At 39.8% G+C, this 9847-nt stretch overlaps 1 long non-coding RNA gene across 3 annotated transcripts; it reads right to left on the reverse strand.

The window, feature by feature from the left end:
• Window positions 1-3998: 3998 nt before the first annotated feature.
• On the reverse strand, window positions 3999-9450 carry LOC119275868. Of its 3 annotated transcripts, none has more exons than XR_005135907.1 (3): window positions 8691-9450; window positions 7257-7362; window positions 3999-6091 (listed from the first exon to the last, which is right to left on the reverse strand). It is a non-coding gene; the product is annotated as an uncharacterized LOC119275868 (long non-coding RNA). The 3 variants fall into 3 exon arrangements; XR_005135908.1 differs by having other exon boundaries at window positions 9099-9446; XR_005135906.1 differs by having other exon boundaries at window positions 7257-9449.
• Window positions 9451-9847: the final 397 nt, after the last annotated feature.

Consider the following 9847-nt stretch of genomic DNA (forward strand, 5'->3'; position numbering starts at 1 on the left):
AGTAATTTTTATTTGTTGTTCATAGGTGTTCTCTATCTTTAGTTATGGATATGGAACACGAAATACCAAAAAAAATGGGTGTACTTGCCACTCATGGAGATGGGGAACCTCCTAAAACCCTTGATGCTCGTTATGTGAAAGAAACTATGTACTACTTTGATAATCCTGAGAAAACCCCATTCAATTATGTTATGGGAGACACGCTGGATCAACGTGAATACTTTAGGGATTATCGCCTGACACAAAAAGGGAAACTATTATGGGATCAAATTTATATGTTGTATTGGTATGCTAGGAAACTATGCTTGAGATATGATTATACTTGTTGCTCTAGGATGAAGTCTCCACACCTTCCCTTTTCATGCAAATTCAATGATAATGAAACCTTAGCTTCTTATGCTAATGGTATATATGATTACTATGATGTGGAACGAATAGAAGAATTCGTTGCTTTTATGGGTGCTTATGAGATTGAATCTATGTTTAAAGAGTTTGAAGATTTTGATGATTCAGTTTACACACCTGAAAATTTTGCTATACTTAGATATTGCTATGAAAATTATGAATACAATTCCGATATTGATGCATTTATTGAGAAAGTCTTCGCTGTCCAAGAAGAGACTAATATTTTGTAGGAAGCTATGGAAGAAGAAATTGATGAAACTGTGAGCTCATTGGATGAAAAAGATGAAGAGGAGAGCGAAGAACAAAAGGAGGAAGAGCGGATTAGCTACCCATGCCCACCTTCTAATGAGAGTAACTCTTCAACTCATACATTGTTTAATTCCCCTTCGTGCTTACCGAAGGATGATTGCTATGATGATTGTTATGATCCCGTTGATTCTCTTGAAATATCCCTTTTTGATGATGCTTGCTATGCTTGTGGCCAAGATGCCAATATGAATTATGCTTATGGAGATGAACTTGCTATAGTTCCTTATGTTAAACATGAAATTGTTGCTATTGCACCCACGCATGATAGTCCTATTATCTTTTTGAATTCTCCAAACTACACTATATCAGAGAAGTTTGTGCTTATTAAGGATTATATTGATGGATTGCCTTTTACCATTGCACATGATAATTTTGATAGATATAATATGCATGTGTTTGCTGCTCCTACTTGCAATTATTATGAGAGAGGAACTATATCTCCACCTCTCTATGTTTCCAATATGATAAAATTGCAAGAAACTGCTTATACTATGCATTGGCCTTTACTATGTGTGCATGAATTGTTCTTTTATGACATGCCGATGCATAGGAAGAGAGTTAGACTTTGTTGTTGCTTGATATATGTTACTTTGTGCTCACTACTAAATTACAAATCATTGTTAATTAAAATTGGCTTTGATATACATTGGGATCCGGGTGGATCCATTACTTGAGCACTATATGCCTAGCTTAATGGCTTTAAAGAAAGCGCTACCAGGGAGACAACCCGGAAGTTTTAGAGAGTCATTTATTTTTGTTGAGTGCTTTTATATAGTTTAAAAACAAAAAATAAAGAGGGGAACCAAAACTTTTCAAAAAGGAAAGTGAAAGTGAGAGAGACAAGCATTATTGAAGTGGGAGAGGTCCTTGAACTTTGTTCATGCTCACGGAAACTTTGTGAATCTTTATTACAGAAACTTTTCATCAAAAATAATTATCCCCTTGTACAATTCCATTGTATTATAAAAATAATGTGCCAAGGTTTGCCTTTAGGATGTTTACAATGCTTGTTGGTTTGTACGGTGTAGGACAGAAACTTTGGCTGTAGTGCGCGATTTTACATTTTTTACTCGAACGTCAAATGGTTCTGATTATTTATGCACTGTCTTGATATACAAATTGTTTGTTGTTCCTAATTTTGGTAGAATTTTTGGGGTACCAGAAGTATGGTGAATGTTCATATTGCTACAGACTGCTCTGTTTTTGACAGATTCTGTTTTTGATGCATAGTTTACTTATTTTGATGAAACTATCGATTTCTATCAGTGGATTAAGCCATGGAAAAGCTATATTACAATAGAAACAATGCAAAATTAAAATATGAATTGGTTTACTACAGTACTTAGAGTAGTGATTTGCTTTATTATACTAACGGATCTTACCGAGTTTTCTGTTGAAGTTTTGTGTGGATGAAGTGTTTGATCGAGGAGGTCTCGATGTGAGGAAAAGGAAGAGAGGCAAGAGCTCAAGCTTGGGGATGCCCGAGGCACCCCAAGTAAATATTCAAGGAGACTCGAGCGTCTAAGCTTGGGGATGCCCCGGAAGGCATCCCCTCTTTCTTCAACAAGTATCGGTATGTTTTCGGATTCGTTTCATTCATGCGATATGTGCAAGTCTTGGAGCGTATTTTGCATTTAGTTTTTACTTTTATTTTATGCACCGTGCTGGCATGAGATAGTCCATGGTTGATTTATAGAATGATTATTGCACTTCACTTAAATCTTTTGAGTATGGCTTTATAGATGTTTCATGTGCTTCACTTATATCATTTGAAGTTTGGATTGCTTGTTTCTCTTCAAATAGAAAACCGCCATTGTAGAATGCTCTTTTGCTTCACTTATATTTGTTAGAGCATGGGCATATCTTTTGTAGAAAGAATTAAACTCTCTTGCTTCACTTATATCTACTAGTTGACCCGTTGCGCCAAATGGCGCAGAGACCCGCTGAAGCCATGTTGTCGATGAAAATAGTTTCCTTTTGCAGACATTGGTAGTAGAAAACCTATAGAATCCATGTTCACATTGAAAAGAAAATCCATGGTTTGGATGATTTTGTTGTGGGCAAGCACATACGGTAACAAATTTAACAACCTTTAATAAAAAAGAATGGTAGTTTGTTGTCTACAATGAGATGTACACATACATTTAAATTTGATAGCAGAAAGTCCCATTGAAAACCATGTTGCGGTGAAACTACCTCCATTTTTTAGTAATCTTTTATTGAGAAAGAACGCATGTTAAGAATTTAGATCCCCATGTATACTAAAAAGGTACATGCAAATTAAGGAGGCTTTTTTAAGGTGCTTGTATCAATTTTTTGTGTGTATGTTTGAAAAAAGAGGCTATTTTTATGTCACGTAGACACATGTCTATTTTAAAGTAGTCATATGGTAGTTAGTTTGGTCAACAAAGCGTCGCTTAGAGAAGAATATGAAGCAACGGGGTATCCAACGACCTATTATCTCTTCTTCCTCAGCAACTTCGTTCAGTCAGAGACGCTCCTAGGCGCTCATGTGTCTCTAAAATTGGTGAGATTTCTCCCACTTTCCTAATACGTCCAGCTGCTTTAATGCATGGATTTGAGTCGTATTTATCCAGACTTTATATTTCCTGTCTTCTTTGGGACATTTTTACTCTTTCCTATCTTCTGTTAGGCACCACATATCTTGATCAACATCTCTTTCCACATAGATGACATGTTGCGCCAAATGACACAGAGTCCCATTTAAAACCATGTGCTCGTTGAAAATATTTGCATTTTTCAGTAACTCTGTGTTTGAGAAAGTGCAAATGTAAGAACTTGGCCTTTTATGTTAAATTTAATTGATTGTACATAGTTAAGCTCACATAAAAGGCAAGATGGAAACAAATAGAGTAGAATTATATCATGTGGCGCAGAGTCCCATTTAAAGCCATCAGCTTTCAAAATATTTGTATTTGTTAATAACTTTAGGTTTGAGCAAGCGCACAGGGCTCGAACCGTTGACCCATTCCATTAAATGGCGTAAATTCCCATTTAAAATCTGGTGTGTTTTGAAAAGGTTCTTCTTTCTTGATAAAATTAGGTTTTAGCAATCACTTGGGGCCAGTAAGAGCATCATTATGCCTGACATACATACCCTGGGCACGTCATTAGGTAGTATGTGATCCCTAAACTTCAGTACACACAAACATAGACCCAACAAAGCATTTCAAGATTGTCTTAGAATATGTGCTCATTGATTCACAACTTTTGAGTTGGTGTACAAATAATAGTTTGGACAGTCATAGAATATACATTACAGATTAAAGAACCAGAACATGGTATATTGTTTGAAAAGGAGATGACAGCGAACAAATTGTCGAAGCTTTGTTGCTAAGTCTATTTTACAGAACGTGCAAACAAAATCAACCAAGCGGTCGCCTCTTCTAACAAACATTAAACAGATACATCATCTGCAAGCATGCCCTTGCTCAGGTTGAAGCTTCATTCGATGAAGGGATGCCCATTAGAACAAAAGCAGGGTCACCGGCCTTGATTCTTTTTCTGGCTTCCGGGTGGAAAGTACCATCATGGAGAAACTTCTAAAGAAAAACAATAGAGAACAAATGGCCTATAGAAGATCAAATAGTTTCCTAAAAAATTAATTTAAACAACAATAGAAACCTGATGATGGGCTCAAATACATGCACTGTGACAACTAACCATTACAACAGAAACATGCTTAAGAGAGTGAATTATGTGTAACATTACTAACTGATTTCTGATCACATTACAGCTGCACGACCATATATCATAAAAATAAATAATTTCAAGTGGAATTTTCAGTTTAGTAGAGCAAAATGAGTATTTCTTTCCAAAGAAAAGAGGATGCAGATTATGGGCAATAAAGTTGCCTTCAGATGTAGAACAACCATCACTAACACCTTAGCACAATTTTTTTGCTAACCAAGCTACAAGAGGCAAAGTAGATACAAAGATTGGGTCTAATGATTATAAAATTATAAGGTCCAGCCTATAGAATTTGGCTAGACATAAGTATGATTATAACAACATACTTACAAAGTTAAAATGTCTGCAGCATCAGCACAATCAAAACCAGAGTGTTGGAGGAAGCAAGAGGCAAAGAGAGAGGACACCAAATTACCTCTATATGCCACACCATGTCACACCTCCCAGCCAAAATCAAGATGGTGAATTAGCACCCAGAAGTACATAGAAACAAACATACCGCTTGGCAGAGTGTTGTCTCAATATGATATCTATAACCCGAATGGCTTCCTACAAGTGCTCCAATTCCCGGCCTCTAAAGCCACAGGCCACAAAAATAGTCTAATATGGTACTTTAACTCTCTTGCCATTTCCTGGAGGATCACTCCGCACTGAAATCTCTAAACAAATAGTTCAGCTAACTAATTGAGCAAGTAGAAGTCATGCACCAAAACCCGTAAGCACCAATTCAGTTAATTCTATTATACACATCCCTGTTACTGCAAAATCTGAAAAATAAGAAATTGAACCCTCCGCAACATTGTCCAATGCACACTGCATGCATCTGGAACTCGTGAACCAAACAAAGAAAGAAGCAAGCTTAAAGCAATATCGATATACTCTCATGTTGCCATCCGGAGCCCTCCCCACCTTGTTTTGAATAGAATGTTGCAAAACATGTCAATACCTCAGGAGGCAAACACCATTGAACCCATTCTAGCATGACAATAATTAGTTTTGATTCTGCTGCTCTAACCATATATAATTATACAGGTTTATTAAATAGAGATATACATAGACATACATCGAACAACTACATAAACATGCATCAGACACAATACATCATACACACACACACACACATGATTTATCTATAGGACCAAACCACCATGAGAAAATTAAGCAAGAACGCAACATTTTGACAAAATGTAAACAAAGATTCTGCACAGGTAGGCTGACCACACCAATACATCAGCCCGTAGATTTTTCAGCACAAATCACCACAAGAACTGTAAGCACGAAAACATTATTCCAGACAAAATCTAAGGATAGGTTCTGCATACGGGCAGTCTATCTGCACCAACACATTATCCCATGGATCTTTCCGCAAACACTAAATGAGCAAGGCAACAAAAGGCATTCAACCTTGTTGTAACAAGATGCATATATGGAGAAACCCAACAACCAACAGAGAACCAAAAGTTTCTAGCACAAGAGAGTAGGGAATGAAATGTAGCATGGATCAGTTCCTAGACCTTTAATCCAATAGGAGACAAGGAAGGTAATGAAGAAACATCTCACCTTGATGGGAACAAAGCAGCAACTCACCATGGACCATGGTGGGTAAAGAGTAGCACAAATACACCACTTCAACATAGATGATGTTATATTCTGAGGTGATGCTAACCTGCATAATATTGAATCCCAGTAGTATCAAGGAAGGAATAATGCTAGACCCACAAAGGGAGGCACATTACATTCAGGACTAAACCAAGATTTGAACCAATTCTAATGTGGTAATGCATCAAAATTATACATTTTGACAAATAATATAGGGGCTTCACATGACTAAAGTGCCAATGAATGACTGATTAGATGTAGGTCTGAAACAAAAACTTTATTAATGGTGTCATATGAATCAGCTGAGTACTCCCAAAAATGAGCGATAAAAGAAATTGACATTGCATAGAAACAATTTGCAGGATACAATGGTTGTTGGAGTTCACAAGCATATAGACGGAAACAATGCCAAACTGCTGATGAGAAGCTATCGGGCAACTAATGTATGTGAATCTCACACATGTCTACTATCTGTTAGCCAAAGGAAAAAATTCCAAGAGCAACTCCAATGGGGCGACCCATTTCGTCCGCCGCCGTCCGTTTGGGTCAGCGCGGACAAAAGTGGACGCCCAACGCGCTGACCCAAACCCAAAACGTGTCCACTTCGCGTCCGCACCGACGCATTTGCCGCCCAAATTTGCGCCCCAAATGCATCGGCGCAGATGGGGAACGGACGCCACGCGCGCCTTCTCGATGTCCGCCGCGGCCCCACCTGGCGGTCGCCCAACTACCCGCCCCCTTGCCGATCAGCTTAATTTATGACCCCAGGCCCACGCGTCAGTGACGGCGGTCGTCATTTTTTAAGCCGACCGTGTGGCGGGGCCGTCCTCATCCAGTTCCCGTCCCCATCTAGGCCACGCTCGCTCCCGCGTCGCCGGCAAGCAAACCCTAGCCTCCCCAGCCACCCCAGCCGCACAAATGCTAATGTGGACGCGTGGACTCCCGCCGGCCTTTGTGGTCGGCATTAATGTTTAATTAATTTAGTTTTTATGTTAAATATGCATGCATTCAGTTTTTTTATGCTGTCAAAATGGGTCACGCCAGCATTGGGCGCACGCGCCGGCCCAAACGCGGAAGTTGACACTCGTGTTCACCTGGCCGACCCAAACGGACAAAAAGCGGACCAAATCGCTGTCCATTTGGGTCGGCCCGTTGGAGTTGCTCCAAGAAAACCAAAGACTACAAAAGAGCCACCATGGTTATGTCGAAATCATATTTTTTTAAAGGAATACCTGAAGAACAATTAGTTCCAATAACCCGGCTTAGCTTACATAAGGCACCACATATGTTGCATCTTCCCCTTGAATCCCATGAAGGGCTTTGCCATATCTTGATCATCTGGAAACAATAAAAAAGAATGTCTCTCTCGAACTTCAATAATCATTGGTGTATTTTTAGACAAGAAAGTGATTTGTCAACAGAAAAGGTTAAGCCCACTCAAAGTGTACTGAAAACATACGAACTCTCATGTCATACTAATGCGGGCGTGGTAACAGAGAATATTGATAAAATAGCTTTGGCTCTGCAAAGTCTGAACTGAAGCATGTAACTAAATGACTGAGATTGCACCTTACTATTAATTATGGCCCAAAGTTTTGATGATGTTTTAAAAGATAAAAAGCGCGAGAAACAAACCCAATTTGTAAATTGGAAATTCAAAATATGGTTTCACAAGGGGCATGTTTCTTATTTCATGATACTGAACAACCTTGATATGAGTCAAGGCAGATAGTTTTGAGCTATGCCAAACTGATTTTTTGAATCTACAATTCATCGACAGTTCTGTTGGCAAAAGATACATGTAGTTTTGTGAGCATCAGCAATAGGACATATGCAAGCACCGAATAATAGAATCTGACAAGACCGATTCATGCCCATCTTCATTGGCTTGGTTCTCACAATTAATGATAGATGTTAATTGGTTAGACTAATTTGTTGATCATGCTTTAGCAGGTTACTTTATCAAACTTGGAAGAAATATCCCAGCAAAAGTAAGGCCAACTACAGCCTACAGGATTAGGAACAAAGATAATTTTACAGTACATAAATCCAATATTTTCTGAAGTTTGACAGTCATGTGTGTCATCATGAAATAAGAATCCTTCCTTTCGTTCTTTATCCTAAAGCAAGTCCCAAACTGATAAACTATATGTTTCATAATTTCATAGTTTAGAACTCACAAAACCGAATAAAAGAAACGCATGAATAGTAGGCTATAAATTCAGCTTTAACAAACCAAAAACAATAGGCACTAAAGAAACAAACAAAATATTGGAACACATGGGAAAAGAAATCACAAGGCATAATAAACATACACAAAATCATAATAACCTAATTATTGAAGGTTGAACTGCCATATTAGAGAGGGTAATGAGCGTCTAATTGGGAGAACAACACTGAAAGGAGCCTAACTAGCTTAATACACAAAATGTAAACTTTGTTGTGCCATACATAGTTACACATTTTTAATGGCATGATCTTTGTTGAAGGAAATTTGAATCTAGTGGGCACTTCACCTTGGCAAGCACCCATGATAGATGAGTCAGTAAATCACGCTACAGTAAGCTAGCCACAAATGAAGTCAACAAAACATGGACAAAAGACCAAAATATGTACTATGCAACCAAATGGATGTACAAATTAAAGATGCAATTGTGTAGAGTCACCTAGAGATGTCATTCTTGGTGGAGGTCCAGACTTTAGTTGTAGCAGAGGTGTTCTTATTGTTCCCCATGGACCATGGTGCAACCACAACAAGGCCATGGACAAGAACTCGAAGAGGAAAATCAACATCAAATCAGATCCCTTGTTTTGACCACAAAATCGGATCAAGCAAGAGAGGAAAACAATCACGACAGACACCCTCTTCCTCAACATGGACCACCTCATCCAATGACCCCTCTCATGCTCCTTGCCACTGTCATCTCTAGGTTCGATGGTAGGCAGAGGGGAAATGGGAGGATGATGTGTGCCGCCTCGGATCTTGATCCCCGTCGCCTAGGCCGAATCGATGGATGGAGAAGCAGGAGGCAGGGAGGAACGATGAACATCACATGGAAAAAACAAGAACGCACCTCAACATGAGACGAGGTAGATCGATTGGGCTATCTATCATCGGTCGCCAACGACATGGTCGGAGGGCGATTCTTCTGCTCTTCCATCCGTTCTCCCCCGGCCGGTGGCGGCAGCCCAGAGATCCTTGTTGACCGTGCGCACAGTTGTGGCGGGAGGCGGCGGGGCCGAGCCCGGCGGCGGCCGCCTGGGCGAGGCCCTCGGCTCGACAATGAAGAGAAGGAAGGCAGGGTGGAGGGGGGTAGAAGGAAGCGGTGGTGATGAACAAGGAGGAGAGGGGGCCGTGAGGATCGAGGGGAAAGGGCTAGGGTTGTTTAGCGACTGGTTTGGAGTGGGACGAGAGGATGAGATTGGTTGTAGGAGAACAGAGAGAATTGGGCAAAGCGACCTGCACGCAAAAATGGCCAACCCGGCCAACCAACACGCGACATGAACCCATCCGTCATTGGATTACAAAAATGACCGGTAGGTGAAAATCAGTTTTAACCGCTGTGGAAATCGAACGGCTTGGACGCGCTTGAAGAGCAGATCTGACGGCTAACGAGCACCCAATCGGGGGAGCCTTCTAGGAGTGAGTTCACTAGCCTCCTTATTGGTTTAAATTTAGAGAGATGACAGGAATCGGTCATTCACATGGTTAGTCATAAAATCCTACATAAAACTTGTGGATCACTGAATAGGATATGTTTGATTCCTTGCAATAGTTTTGCGATATAGAGATGATAATATGTGGGAGGTACTAGTAGATGGT

The sequence above is a fragment of the Triticum dicoccoides genome, chromosome 3B, assembly GCF_002162155.2.
Source record: "Triticum dicoccoides isolate Atlit2015 ecotype Zavitan chromosome 3B, WEW_v2.0, whole genome shotgun sequence".
Classification (NCBI taxonomy): Eukaryota; Viridiplantae; Streptophyta; class Magnoliopsida; order Poales; family Poaceae; genus Triticum; species Triticum dicoccoides.